General features: G+C 45.2%; 1 protein-coding gene across 2 annotated transcripts in view; it reads right to left on the bottom strand.

Annotated features, from left to right (window-relative positions):
- LOC124798090 overlaps nucleotides 1–15790 on the bottom strand; it is a 291165-nt gene that overhangs the window by 221085 nt on the left and 54290 nt on the right. The gene's annotated exons all lie outside the window — the stretch shown is intronic.

Raw genomic sequence — 15790 nt, 5'->3', positions numbered from 1 at the left:
GGGGGGCATCGGACTACGGTAATCTGTGCAGTTGTGTTAGCTACACTGCTACGATGGAATAATGGCTAGTATGTAGGAGACCCAGGTTCAAGTCCCGGCTGTGGCACCAATTCTAATTCATAGGTCTGATATAATTAAATTTTCCTTGAGACTTCTTCAGCTTCTGTCGTTAACGAAAACAAAGTTAGGACTCATCTGTCCCAAGGAAAATTTAATTCCATCACATCAACAGATAAATTTCTTTACTCAGCTTTGCTGAAACACTGCGGCGTTAACCTATTATTTTTAACGGCGAGAACGCGCATGGTGTGATCACGACTGTCGTGGACAGTCCCTGTCGCAACGAAAGAGAGCCAAATAAAATTAACTCGTCGATTACAAAATTTCGAGCATATCGATAATTATCTCAGACCGGAAGGATCATTGATTCATCGATTAATTTACAGAGTTATATAAATTTTACCCCGAAAACGTGCACCACCGATCAATTGCCTACATGGAGGACCATCTGGTGGAAGTAGCGAAATAATGTCCATATTCAGCATTTGTTTAATGTAGAAAATGCTCAAGATGGCGAGCATCCTTACAGAGTCCTGGGCGTCACATCAGAATATAAGGAGCAGCCAGGCGATTGCGTAGGCATACCAGTTTCTCCCTCGTTCGGGGTATTCACGCCCAAACAGGTGTGCCAACCTGTGAGTCACAGAGACCGAGCCGGTCGCCCGTGCAAGGCTGCAGCAACATTTCTTTCGCTCCCCCTGTTATATTGGCTTCGGGGACGTACTTGTCAATAGTGCGGTGTCCGAGTTCACAAACCAGCGTCGACAGACACTCTCCAGGCCCATTGGGTTGCTGACCTTGGACTAGGGTACATCACAGATAGTACGTGTGCGGCGGCTACCGCCATTCCGGTATGCAAGCGTTGCCTTCCATCACTATGAGACCGTCCTCTTTGGTCACCAATTACTGTTATTGCTTTCATACAATCATGCCGTTTTTCACTGCGAGAATCCGGTCGAAATGTGCGGGTTGCCGGCCGCGGTGGTCTTGCGGTTCTAGGCGCTGCAGTCCGGAACCGCGGGACTGCTACAGTCGCAGGTTCGAATCCTGCCTCGGGCATGGATGTGTGTGATGTCCTTAGGTTGGTTAGGTTGAAGTAGTTCTAAGTTCTAGGGGACTGATGACCTAAGATGTTAAGTCCCATAGTGCTCAGAGCCATTTGAACAATTTTTGTGCGGGATGGGAGAAAGCGCAAATAACTGGTATAGTGGGGCGTACCCTCTGTCATGCACTTCACAGTGGTTCGCCGAGTATAGATGTAGATAGTAGAACACAGGCTAGTTACTCTCAGATTCTTGATTCGTTTCAGTTCAAGATCCATTGCCCACTTTAGAGACAGTACCTATTCTCGTTTAGATTTCTCTTTGTGTTTAACTTTTTTTTTTGGGGGGGGGGGGGGGCATCCCGCCTAGCCATGCATCACTGTGCAAGCTGTGGAAGCTACCTCCCAACAGAATGCAGGGTGTCCCAAGAGGAAAGATCAGTATTCAGGGCTATGAATGGAACGATCACTCGAAGCAATCAAGTCTAGTAAACATTTGCTCTGAAACGCATACTTTAAGAGCTTTGAGCACATGTTCACTGAAAGAGATGCGTTTCACAGTAGCGAATATGGTTCAAATGGCTCTGAGCATTATGGGACTTAACTGCTGAGATCATGTCCCCTAGAACTTAAAACTACTTAAACCTAACTAACATAAGGACAGCACACACATCCGTGCCCGAGGTAGGATTCGAACCTGCGACCGTAGCGGTCGCGCGGTTCCAGACTGTAGCGCCTAGAACTGCTTGGCCACGCCGGCCGGCTAGCGAAGGTGAACAAGTGCTCGTAGCGCTTAAGGTATGAACTTTAGTGCCTATGTTTACTGGATATTTTTTCCTTGTTTTGGTCGATACAGCCACATCTCAAAATATGGAAGCCAAAGAGCAGCAGGACACATTTGTATCAGAGTATCGAATATGAAGAAGTGCTCATGGCTCTAAAGGTGTGCAGCCTAGAACTGATGCTCATCAGAATTTTTGTCTTCGAATGGTCTTTCCTGTCACAATCCAGAATATTGACATTCCTCCTGGGGCGTCCTACGTACTGAAATTTAATCGCGTATATGGGCTATCACGTTTACTAGCTTTCCATCTGTCCCTTTTTCTTTAAATTAATCAATTACGCCATGAAACACGTCCCAAAGAAGAAGTCTCCACGGTTCAGTGACAGTAGATCAGCAGGTGAGTGCTACTGCCTACTGCCTATCTGAAATAGGAAAGGTGGTAGGCAGCGGTTTCCGCGGTGTATTCGTCTCACTCATCATCTACAGACCATTGGCATCTCCAGGGTCCGAAATACGACCTTGATGGAGAAAAGTAATCGGTGCACGTCATAATACCAGTGTTGTGAAATATCAGAGTGAAGCACATCCACTGTCCGTCGGCCGCGCGTTGTAGAGAAGATCTATCTTTAGTATCTGGGGTCCTATCCCGACCAGCTTCCACTAAGGATGTTTGAGCCAGAGAATGAGGGTTCGCTACCTCCCTCCACATTACTCTCGCTTTTAGTGCTGTGTATGTTATTTGCGGCTTTACAAAAACACTTAATTTTTCCAGCTGGCTTTCTAGGACACCGACTCTCTTTTGTCTACTTGTCTTGTATCTAGGCAACACTTTTTTTTAATGAGTAGGATGTACGCAGTTTAAATCCAGGGCTGTGGTTCGTTGATTCGGTATCTGGCGGACTCTGATGTTCTTATTTATTTATTTTATTTGTTGCTTATTTAACCTTAAGGGTCTGACCTACTTCCTCCAGTAATAACATATTCCTATTAAAGTATTACAAAGCATTTACAGTAATAATAATAATAATAATAATAATAATAATAATAGTAACAGTAATAATAATAACAGTAATAATAAAGGTCATTAAGGTGATATTGATTAGTTTAGCACATTTGAAGTCGTGTTTTGTAGTATTAGAAGCGGAACGCATAAGGAAAGAGAACAAGATTAAAATTTCACTGATAGTAAAGAACAGAATAGACAAGGGGAAGGGAGCAGTGGAGGAGGGAGGAAGTGTTGACAAGGGTCAGCCGCAGACAAGTATATGGAAGAGAAAAGTGATAAAAGATTATTATAAGTTTGGAAGAAATTTAATTTCTCCGATTTTATGAGAAAAATTGTTCCAAAGTCGGGTTCCTGACACAGAATATGATTTTTAAAGCATCAGTTTCTGTAATTTAGTTCATCACACCACCCGTCACATTTAACTCTCCAGCATAGTACATCACAAACGACAATAGCTATTGACATACATCAATTTCTATAATGTACCCGTCGCTGTCCTATCTTCGGAAGTCCCTTGCAGGCACATACGGGACGTGCTGATACAACATGAGCAACTATCTGTAGTTCAGAGTCATACTCGTAGTCACGAGATGGTGAGTGTCTACGCAACTTCTATGGCCCGGTCGGATGCGTTTCAGGGTAGTCCAAATCGCTCGAGGCTGGTCAAATCCGGACCTTTCTGCTGGATGCATGGCAATTTGAAGCATTGAGAAGGACATTTTGTTTCCATTCAGCGATGCACTGATTTAATCTTCAGTAACAATCAAGGATGTGAATCTTTATCTTTTTCGCTCCATGTAGAGAATACATCATTCAATATTGGAAGGTTTTCACGTAGTAGAGGGATCGTACGTCTTGTATCAGGAGGTCGAATATGGCTCAAGACAGGTGACAGGTATGTGAGAGTAGATCGTATTGATCGACTAACAATGTGCATGCCTTCGTTAAGTTGTATGCGTATCTCTTTTCATGCGTGGATATAAAGCCAGACAGTCACACACAGTAATCTGATTTTGAGCATACCAATCCAGGAACGAACACTATCAACAAAACACAAATGAAGCAATGGCGGATTCAAACATGGCAGAGAAAGTGGGGGGCATCCGACAAGGGTCGACGAGTACACCCTTTCTTTCCTGACGTAAGTGAAAGATTACAACTAAAACATGTCGACCCAAGCCGGGGTGGTCCGTTTCCTGATCGGCCACGGGCCGTACACGATACACTTAAACCGCGCGGGACCAACTTACACTACTGGCCATTAAAATTGCTACATCACGAAGATGACGTGCTACAAACGCGAAATTCAACCGACAGGACGAAGATGCTGTGATATGCAAATGATTAGCTTTTCAGAGCATTCACACAAGGTGCTGACATGAGGAAAGTTTGTAATCTATTTCTCATACACAAACAGCAGTTGACCGGCGTTGCCTCGTGAAACGTTGTTGTAATGCCTCGTATAAGGAGGAGAAATGCGTACCATCACGTTTCCGACTTTGATAAAGGTCGGATTGTAGCCTATCGCGATTGCGGTTTATCGTATCGCGACATTGGTGCTAGCGTTGGTAAAGATTCAATGGCTGTCAGCAGAATATGGAATCGGTGGGTTCAGGAGGGTAATACGGAACGCCGTGCTGGATCCCAACGGCCTCGTATCACTAGCCGTCGAGATGACAGGCATCTTATCCGCATGGCTGTAACGGATCGTGCAGCCACGTCTCGATCCCTGAGTCAAAAGATGGGGACGTCTGCAAGACAACAACCATCTGCTCGAACAGTACGACGACGTTTGCAGCAGCATGGACTATGAGCTCGGAGACCGTGGCTGCGGTTACCCTTGACGCTGCATCACAGACAGAAGCGCCTGCGATGGTGTGCTCAACGACGAACCTGGGTGCGCAAATGGAAAAAGTCATTTTTTCGGACGAATCCAGGTTCTGCTTACAGCATCATGATGGTCGCATCCGTGTTTGGCGACATCGCCGTGAAAGCACATTGGAAGCGTGTATTCGTCATCGCCATACTGGTGTATCACCCGAGGTGATGGTATGGGGTGCCATTGGTTACACTTCTCGGTCACCTCTTGTTCGCATTGACGGCACTTTGAACAGTGGACGTTACATTTCCGATGTGTTACGACCCGTGGCTCTACCCTTCATTCGACCCCTGCGAAACCCTACATTGCAGCACGATAACATACGACCGCATGTTGCAGGTCCCGTATGGGCCTTTCTGGATACAGACAATGTTCGACTGTTGCCCTGGCCAGCACATTCTCCAGACCTCTCACCGACTGAAAACGTCTGGTCGATGGTGGCCGAGCAACTGGCTCGTCACAATACGCCTGTCACTACTCTTGATGAACTGTGGTATCGTGTTGAAGCTGCATGGGCAAGTGTATCTGTACACGGCATCCCAGCCCTGTTTTACTCAATGCCCAGGCGTATCAAGGCCGTTATTACGGCCAGAGGTGGTTGTTCTGGTTACTGATTTCTCAGGATCTTTGACCCAAATTGCGTCAAAATGTAATATCACAAGTCAGTTCTAGTATAATATATTTGTCCAATGAATACCCGTTTATCATCTGCATTTCTTCTTGGTGTAGCAATTTTAATGGCCAGTAGTGTAGAATGAAATATGCATTTGCGGAGAAACTGGGACAGCAGAATATGTCACACTGCTATGCAACACCATCAGAAGTAAGACCTATACAGAATGACAGTGACATCGCCAGAATAACTCGTAACCCCGCGGTCTGGAACACAATAAATAGCGTAGCCGATATTGTATCAAACACTGCACGAAGAATACAAGCGTCGAAACCCTTACGGTCGGGGGCGTAGACAACAACCCAACACACCACGTGGAAGAGGACAAGCACGACCACAGATCTGGAAACCAAGGAAGGAACCAACATGCTAAGTGAACTTGACTGATAAGGGAACGACACTAAGGATCCAGACCAACGATACATGACACTGCATGCCGTAACACAGCCACAAACGACCCAACAGGCAATAACACTCATAAAACAAAGCACTTACACAAAAATACTGTAGTAATAAGGTAAAATCGCTTTGGAGGAGAAGACAAAAAATTCAAATGGCTCTGAGCACTATGGGACTTAACTTCTGAGGTCATCAGTCCCCTAGAACTTAGAACTACTTAAAGGTAACTAACCTAAGGGCATCACACACACATCCATGCTCGAGGCAGGATTCGAACCTGCGACCGTAGTGTTCGCGCGGTTCCAGACTGTAGCGCCTAGAACCGATTGGCCACTCCGGCCGGCGGAGGAGAAGGCTCTAAGAACTTCTATTCTGAGGCTCTTCCTCCGCAACGACACACTGCATACTGTTTATAGTATATTGTACGCATGCAGTAATGTATTACGCGTCTTATTATGTGTAGGCAGAAGTACAATCTCTTCTTTATGTAAAGCTACAATCAAAGTATTTTATATATCAAAATCTGTTTTCTGTATGAACTATGTATAAAACTAAAAATGTAACGTATTAAGTTATTTAAAAAATACTGCACTCAAGTAACAATGAACTAAAGTCTGGTTCTACTAATGAATTTACAAGTGTAGTGTGTATGTATCTACGTTATCACACGGAATATACCACAGCTACCAACAATTAGACAAACAACTATTGAATATCATCTATTGTCCCGACATGCAACACATTAGTAATACTTCGATAGACACAAACACATCAAACGTACATAAACCCACACCATTACAGTTGAGAATATCTGGAGGTTCTACCGAGACACACTCACCAGAAATAGTAGAAATAGGCTATTATCAACCAACAAGCTACTCAGACTAAATTACACATCCTCTTATTTCACTTCCCTCTACGTATTGCAACTTATTTTCACCACACTTCTTGTATTACCCTTTTTTACACTTTATAAATTCTATTCTACTCAACTAGACAGAAAAAAATTATATAGGACTTTTAATAATTGTTAAGAATTCAGTTTTCTGTAGTCTCCGAGAAATTTTATATATATTATGTTCCTTATATTACTAAAAATTGCATTAACAATTGCACATCAATAAGTCTGTAACAATAAGAAGTCTTTGCGGTTAGATTCAGACGCATCCGACCCACATTACATTTCAATGTGGTGGGTTACTCTGTATTAAGGAAATAAATAAATAATACCAGTCCGAATGCAGATACTCAAAGAGAGTCTGCTGACGATCCCTAACTAGTGCCACAGAGCTGCTTTTGAGATTAGCAGGTGTTCGTGTCAAGTGCTCCTTGAAAGAAAGTGTCCTATCCAACGCCATCCCAATGCACTATGGATGCATGTTATGATGAACTTTGCGTACCTCAGAACAAACATCTAGGGCTCTGTGTGCCAGTCTATTAGACAGATGAAAACATGCAACATGTTTTATTTGAGTTTGGTCGTAACCTCCATTTATGGAAATATTGGCTTAAAATGTCTGGATTAGAAGCCAGGATTTCTTCAGCTGAAGAAATCCTAACTTTTGCTGTGTAGCTCAGAGAGTAGTGTAAGAGCTGAAGGTAAAAAACATGCAGTGCAATGATTAAGAAGATGATAGATGAAACGCAGAGTATGATAGTGTCTATATTTATTAGCATGGAGCCATGACAACTGTCCGTGGGCAGGAGTGATACTGTCGACATAGCGTACATCACAAACGTATAGAACACAAGCGTTCATCGCCGGCTCCAACCAGCGTGAGCTCTCATACGTAGGGCCTTGGAGAATAGGAACACTATAATCAAGTACGGGGAGAACTGACTCTGCCAGTTTCTTTTTATAGCTTCTTTTTCTGGCGCTCGAGGCCGGCTGGACTGTTGACCTCCCATCGCATGGCAATCAACGGTTTTGCCTGGAGCTAGCCTGTCGCCAGCGCCCACGTGGGCAGTATTCCACCGGAACAGCCAAATGATTGAAGCGATTTCACAGCTCTACAATAACTTTATTATTTGAGATATTTTCACAATGCTTTGCACACACATACAAAAACTCAAAAAGTTCTTTTAGGCATTGACAAATATTCGATATGTGCCCCTTTAGTGATTCGGCAGACATCAAGCCGATAATCAAGTTCCTCCCACACTCGGCGCAGCATGTCCCCATCAATGAGTTCGAAAGCATCGTTGATGCGAGCTCGCAGTTCTGGCACGTTTCTTGGTAGGAGGAGGTTTAAACACTGAATCTTTCACACAACCCCACAGAAAGAAATCGCATGGGGTTAAGTCGGGAGAGCGTGGAGGCCATGACATGAATTGCTGATCATGATCTCCACCACGACCGATCCATCGGTTTTCCAATCTCCTGTTTAAGAAATGCCGAACATCATGATGGAAGTGCGGTGGAGCACCATCCTGTTGAAAGATGAAGTCGGCGCTGTCGGTCTCCAATTGTGGCATGAGCCAATTTTCCAGCATGTCCAGATACACGTGTCCTGTGACGTTTTTTTCGCAGAAGAAAAAGGGGCCGTAAACTTTAAACCGTGAGATTGCACAAAACACGTTAACTTTTGGTGAATTGCGAATTTGCTGCACGAATGCGTGAGGATTCTCTACCGCCCAGATTCGCACATTGTGTCTGTTCACTTCACCATTAAGAAAAAACGTTGCTTCATCACTGAAAACAAGTTTCGCACTGAACGCATCTTCCATGAGCTGTTGCAACCACGCCGAAAATTCAAAGCGTTTGACTTTGTCATCGGGTGTCAGGACTTGTAGTAAGGCTTCTGCTTTAGCCATTTCCGTAAGATTTTCCAAACCGTCGGCTGTGGTACGTTTAGCTCCCTGCTTGCTTTATTCGTCGACTTCCGCGGCTACGCGTGAAACTTGCCCGCACGCGTTCAACCGTTTCATCGCTCACTGCAGGCCGACCCGTTTGATTTCCCCTTCAAGAGGCATCCAGAAGCTTTAAACTGCGCATACCATCGCCGAATGGAGTTGGCAGTTGGTGGATCTTTGTTGAACTTCGTCCTGAAGTGTCGTTGCACTGTTATGACTGACTGATGTGAGTGCATTTCAAGCACGACGTACGCTTTCTCGGCTCCTGTCGCCATTTTGTCTCACTGCGCTCTCGAGCGTTCTGGCGGCAGAAACCTGAAGTGCGGCTTCAGCCGAACAAAACTTCATGAGTTTTTCTACGTATCTGTAGTGTGTCGTGACCATATGTCAATGAATGGAGCTACAGTGAATTTAAGAAATTGCTTCAATCATTTGTAATAGCCCTGTAGAAAGAGCTGGCCTGGCTCTTCAAATCTTTTGTCTAGCGGCCCGCTACTTTCCACTTTCCCACGAAGAGTCACACCATATTCGAGCATAACCAGAGTAGCAAAACATTACGCTTGTTGTGTCGTTAGTCTTGCGTTCCACTGCATTGCGCGTGGACCTGGATCGAGCGCGCGCGCGCGTTGGAAGAAACCGGACGGCTCGGCTGCATTCTGTAGCGACCTTGGCTCTCCCGCCGCTTTAAGTTCGCTGCGTCGCGAGAAAGTGTCCCGCGGCTGTAGAAGTCGGTCACACCGCATCTGGAGACTCACTGCCTGCCTGTCGATGACGCAACGGCTCTCTCTGGAATGGCGGCGCGTCATAGACGGAATGGCATTCCCCTGTCGTGACATTACAGCAAGGCGTGACGAGCTGACACAGCTGTGTTTGGGGATAGTTCACGGAGGCCTTAGCTGTTGACATCTATCCAGTACCTACATGCCAGGAAAAAGATCCGTTGAGAAGGGAAAGACGTTACGTATCTGAGGTTGAAACAGAAGCCAACTGCGTTTTGGTTCTACCAATATTTGTTATTTCAGGCCGGTCTTCGGCTTACTGGGCCAACGTCAGGAAACATCTGACTAGCGTCCATAACAAACAGTAGCAGTGTAGCACAAACAGTCTTGACACACGTCGCTGTCACGGTTGTAACCAGGTAATCGGTTTACGCAATGAATGAGCTCTTAATAGACTGACAACCAGTTGCGTGAATGGCGGCCGTTTATCGTGTGAACGGGCTCGCACAGATCGCGTTCGTAGCGGCGCACGATAATTCTAGGGATAAAGGAATTGGGCCAGTTGTAAATTCGGCACTGCGCATGCCCGAGCTGGTAGCTGCCTGCTGTGGCCACGTCTCTGTTGAGTGCTGGGTCTGCCATATTGTTTTCTCGCGCACTTACCGTATGGTGAGTTTTGTTTCTATTTATGGTCGTTTCGTTCTCGCAGGGTACTTTCTGAGCAAAGGAAAGTAGTGTATTTTTCGTAAATATTTTTACACGAGTTTTTAAATGTTTGTAAATTTCATAAATAATTAATGATACGCTAATGTGAAATCACGACTTTGGCACCCTGTGTTCACATTTATCGTTTAAACACGCTGCGACAAGATCTTGCACGAGTTTATGCTGTAGTTCGGGCGTAGGACGCTTGGAGCGCATCAGTAGACTACGATATTTCTTGAACGCTTTCGTTCAGCGTGTGAAAAGGGCTTAACAGTTGGAGAGACACTAACGCACCTAGCGACGAGAAAGTGAGCTATCACTTAAGCCATATGAGCCCCAATATTATTATTAGCTTAGCGACTCGAGCGTTAGTAAAATGTCAAGAGACCTGAATGATCGTAAATTAAATGTAAACAGAACCAAAACTCATAAATAAAATAACATACACTGAGATGTCAAATGTCACGGGATACCTCCCAATATCCTGTCGGACCTCCTTTTTCCTGGCGCAATGCAGCAACTCGGCGTGGCATGGACTCCGCAAGTCATTGACAGTCTCCTACAGAAATATTGAGCCATGCTGTCTCTATAGCCGTCCACAAATGTTAAATGTGACCGGTGCAGGATGTTGTGGACAAACTGACCTGTCGATTATGTACCAAACTTTCGAAGGGATTCAATTCAGGAGATCGGGGTGACTAAATTATTCGCTCGAACTGACCAGAATGTTCTTCGAACCAATTGCGAAGAACTATGACCTGGTGACATGGTATATTGTCATGGGAACAAATTCCATGAATGCCTACAAATGGTCTCCAAGCAGCCGAATTGTGGTGCGCGTACTGTAAGACCTTCGGTACACACACCATCAGATTATTTGACTCGTCGCTCTAATGAAGCAGGCGTCAGCAATATGTCTCGTGATCTTATCGTGGCGTGTTTATCTTCTGCCGTTAGGTCAGACGATAGAAATGCCACTTGCACGCTTAGAGTAGCAGATTGACGGTGACCAACTTTAAACAGAACTTGATTTTCACACACATTTATTAAAATAGTAACAAGCATAAACCTTACGTAACTTGATTCTGGACGCTATTTACAATTGACAATCTGAAGTTCCTTTGGTCTTGGTACGTTAAACTTATTCTCACATATCTCTGATACTTGACAAAGTGTCTATACATTTCTCTTCATGGCTATGTACAGGAATATGATAATCTTATTAGGCGCAGACTGAAACTTGACTATAGACTGGTACAGACTAATGCAGACTGGTACAGACTGCTGCAGACTGGTAAAGACTGCTGCAGACAAATGCAGACTGATGCAGACAAATGCAGACTGATGCAGACAAATGCAGACTGATGCAGACAAATGCAGACTGATGCAGACAAATGCAGACTGATGCAGACAAATGCAGACTGACTAAACGGAGGTCTGTACACTCGTTATAATACCTCGCGCGTTCATGTATCACTGCGCGAGTGTGATCCATGAGCAGAAAAGGTTCTACATTAGCAGCAATCTCATTGGCTGCGTTACATATTAATACGCGGATCGGCGGAAGCAGAATTTGGTCCGTCTCTATGGCAGCGCCATCTCGTAGTGCGGAGATGGACGAGCGCTGCGCCTGCGCTGTTGTGCTTAGCGGGGCGCACTCTAGTGGGAAAGTTGTGTATGCGCTTACTACGCGGAACTACGTACACAACACGAATATACCCATTTCCAGTCAATGGTCTGTACAGTTGGAACAGAGGGCCCAGTCCATTACATGTAGACACAGCCCACACCATTTGTAGCCACCATCAGCTTGCACAGTGCCTTGTTGTGAACTTGGGTCCATGTCATCGTGGGATCTGTGCCATACTCAAACCCTATAACTAGCGCTCTCAAACTGAAATCTGGACTCATCTGATCAGGCTAAGATTTTCCAGTCGTTTAGGGTCCAACCGATATGGTCACGAGCCCAGGGGAGATGCTGCAGGCAATGTCGTGCTGTTAGCACAGGCACCCACGTCAGTCGTCTGGTGCGATAGCCAGTTAACGCCAAATCTCCCCGCACTGCCCTAACGGATACTTTCGCCGTAGGTCCCACATTTACTTCTGCGGTCATTTCACGCACTGTTGCTTGTCTGCTAGCGCTCATAGCACTACGCAAACACCACTGATTTCGGTCGTTAAGTGAAGGCCGTCAGCCACTGCATTGTTTCTGATGACAGGTATTCTCAATACACACTTGGCACTGTGGATCTCTGAATAACACATTCCTTAACGAATCCCGAAATGGAATGTCGCATGCATCTAGCTCCAATTACCGCTCCGCTTTGAAAATCTGATGATTCCCGTCGTGCGGCCTTATTCACATCAGCAACCTGTTCAGGCGAATCACCCGAGTACAAATGACAGCTCCGTCAACGTACCAGCCTTTTATATCTTGTGCACGCAGTACTACTCCCATCTGTATATGAGCATATCGCTATCCCATGCCTGTCAGTTCAGTGTAGTGTCTCCATGAAGAAATATTTGAAACTGAATATAACTGTAATTTATCCAACTAGGAGTAACAGCCGAAACCACCTCCTACTGTCCCATCAGTCTCGCCTCACTCCTAAGCAAGGTCTTGGAGTCCATCCTGTCCTGGCACATCCATAAATAACTAAACCAACACCGACTCATTCCTGTCAACGTGGCTTCCACACCAGCCTCTATTCTGGTGTCTAATTCATGTACATCACACACGTACTGTCCCGACAAATTAACAACCTTTATCTCGAAAACGCACATGACCGTGTATGGCATTCCGTTCTACTCTTCAAGCACCAGACCTATGCACTTCAATTTAGTTCAAATGTTCAAATTTGCGTGAATTCCTAAGGGACCAAACTGTTGAGGTCATCGGTCCCTAGGCCTACACACTACTTAAACTAATTTATGCTAAAAACAACACACACACCCATGCCCGGGGGAGGACTCGAACCTCCGGCGGGAGGAGCCGCGCAATCCGTGACATGGCGCCTCGAACCACGCGGGTACTCCGCGCGGCTCAACTTAGTTATGCCCGACTTACTCGGCTTACTGCATCCTTTCTATCCAACCAGTGGCCCTCAACAACATCTTGCACTACCTTATACACAACTGCATGTTTACCCGAAAGGTCCGCAGCTCGTGGTCGTGCGGTAGCGTTCTCGCTTCCCACGCCCGGGTTCCCGGGTTCGATTCCCGGCGGGGTCAGGGATTTTCTCTGCCTCGTGATGACTGGGTGTTGTGTGATGTCCTTAGGTTTGTTAGGTTTAAGTAGTTCTAAGTTCTAGAGGACTGATGACATAGATGTTAAGTAGTGCTCAGAGCCATTTGAACCATTTTTTTACCCCAAGGATCTTGCTTCTCACAGTTGTGTATGTCCCATATACTGCAGATATCCCTAAACCACCGCCTCCTGTACGTCTCGTTCGGTATGTCGATGACAGACCCTGCTGACCTTCTACCTTATCCTACAGAAACATCAACGAATGCTCCAGATCTATCTCACTTAATTCACCACCTGTTGCAGTCAATCGCCCCTCAGAAGTCCGCCCCCGGTAGCTGAGTGGTGCCAGCACAGTAGCTCAGCGTGTTCGGTCAGAGGGTTAGCTGCCCTCTGTAATAAAAAATAACTGAGTGAATGGATCAACGACGAACTGAAACGGGTGTGTTGCGACGTCCGCCCCGAGCAGATACAACGAACAACAACGAACAATATGAGATTAATAAAATAAAGGAAAAAAAGTGTTCAGCGTGACAGACTGTCAATCCTAAGGGCCCGGGTTCGATTCCCGGCTGGGTCGGAGATTTTCTCCGCCCAGGGACTGGGTGTTGTGTTGCCCTCATCATCATTTCATCCCCATCAACGCGCAAGTCACCGAAGTGGCGTCAAATCGAAAGGCTTGCACCTGGCGAACGGTCTACCCGATGGGAGGCTCCAGTCACACGACATTTCAATTTAGCCACTCAGAACAAAAGTTTCCGAAACATTGGCAATAATTATGGGACGAACTACCCATAGTTTCTGTCACCACAACTTTTTGGCTACCATTTACGACCATCCCATCCAATTAACTAAAGTACTAAAATACCTCAGACTGACGCTTGATGGCCAGTGAACCTGGTGACCCTATCTACTAACTAGTCAACAGAAGGCCCACAATGGCCGAACATGGATATTGCACCATTCCACGATCCTCCACACCATTAAATCCCCGATCCGGCCCACAACTGATCCTCTTAGAATCTTTGCAAAACGCCGCCTCAAAATCCACTGACATAGCGATTTTGACAAAGACCAAAAGAGCACGTTGTTACGGACGGGGACTTGGAAAACAGCATCTCGGAAATGCCCTAGCCGATCGTCTGTTAGCGTGCTACAGTCACGAGCATCTATGGAAAGTGGTTGAAAGACGGTGAAATCCCCGACGTGCTGGCCGTCCCCGTTTCATCACAGGGCGTGGAGGCCGGAGGTGAGTCCACTCTGCAAAGCAGGACAGACTCTGATCTGTGACAAATCTGACGACGCTGCTGCGGGCACAAGTATTTCGGAGCGTATCTTTTGTAAGGTAGTCGTGTTATTTTGTCTTTTATTTGTTATCGATGTGCGCGTCAGAGAGATAGAGCAAGTTACGCTACTGTTAAAAAATCTTTGGTCTTCTTCCAATCCATATGTGGCATACAGCAAACCAGTGCTTAACAGCATTGGTTAAAAACAGTCTTGGTTGCAATTTTATTTTTTTTTTATTTTTTCAACTAACCGTTTCGCCTTATTTAGGCATCTTCAGGTTGATCTTAATTCGGCATTTCTTAAAACGATCCTTTAGACAGTGTAGCCAAAGGGCATCGTCGAATACATCAGGCCAACATCGCCTTCGTTAAACTCAGATAAAACTTTTCTAGATGGACGCGAGTGACTCCAAGATCTGCATAACGCGTTATTCTGTTACTCGCTCCTCTGAATGGCACCGCGTTATGCAGGTCTTGGAGTCACTCGCGTCCATCTGGAAAAGTTTTTACTGAGTTTAACGAAGGCGATGTTGGCCTCATGTATTCGACGATGCCCTTTGGCTACACTGTCTAAAGGATCGTTTTAAGAAATATCACATTAAGATCAACCTGAAGATGCCTAAATAAGGCGAAACGTGTAGTTGAAAAAATAAAAAACTAAAATTGCAACAAAGACTGTTTTTAACCAATAATCTTTGGTCTTGTTATGAAACAGCCTTTGCCTCTGCGCAGTCTGATACATTCTTAGTTGAAGTGTGGTGGGTGATGGGCGTATGTAGTAGTGGTGTCTGGACTTGTGATTGTATCTGTTAGATGAAAAATATTGTAAAGGACAGCAAGGATGAATATCATTTATGTATTGGAAAGCGAAAGAAATATAAACTTTGAATAATGTAACTTTTTTTTAACAGAATAAGTTTCAGGTAAGACTGCAGCACGGCGCACCTAATTGGTAGAAATCATTATTAGGAAATAGTTAACTCGGTTCACTTGCACATAGGCGACAGAAAGACCACCCAACTCCCCTGAATCATGCATTAACATATTAGTTGATTAATCTGTTTGATTTTTATAGAAATTCTCTGTTAATATTGTGCCCTTTTTAAATCATTGTCACTCTGTTAGGTATAGTATAGTTCA

The sequence above is a fragment of the Schistocerca piceifrons genome, chromosome 5 (genome assembly GCF_021461385.2).
Source record: "Schistocerca piceifrons isolate TAMUIC-IGC-003096 chromosome 5, iqSchPice1.1, whole genome shotgun sequence".
In the NCBI taxonomy this organism is placed as follows: Eukaryota; Metazoa; Arthropoda; class Insecta; order Orthoptera; family Acrididae; genus Schistocerca; species Schistocerca piceifrons.
This window is presented reverse-complemented; position numbering and strand designations above follow the sequence as displayed.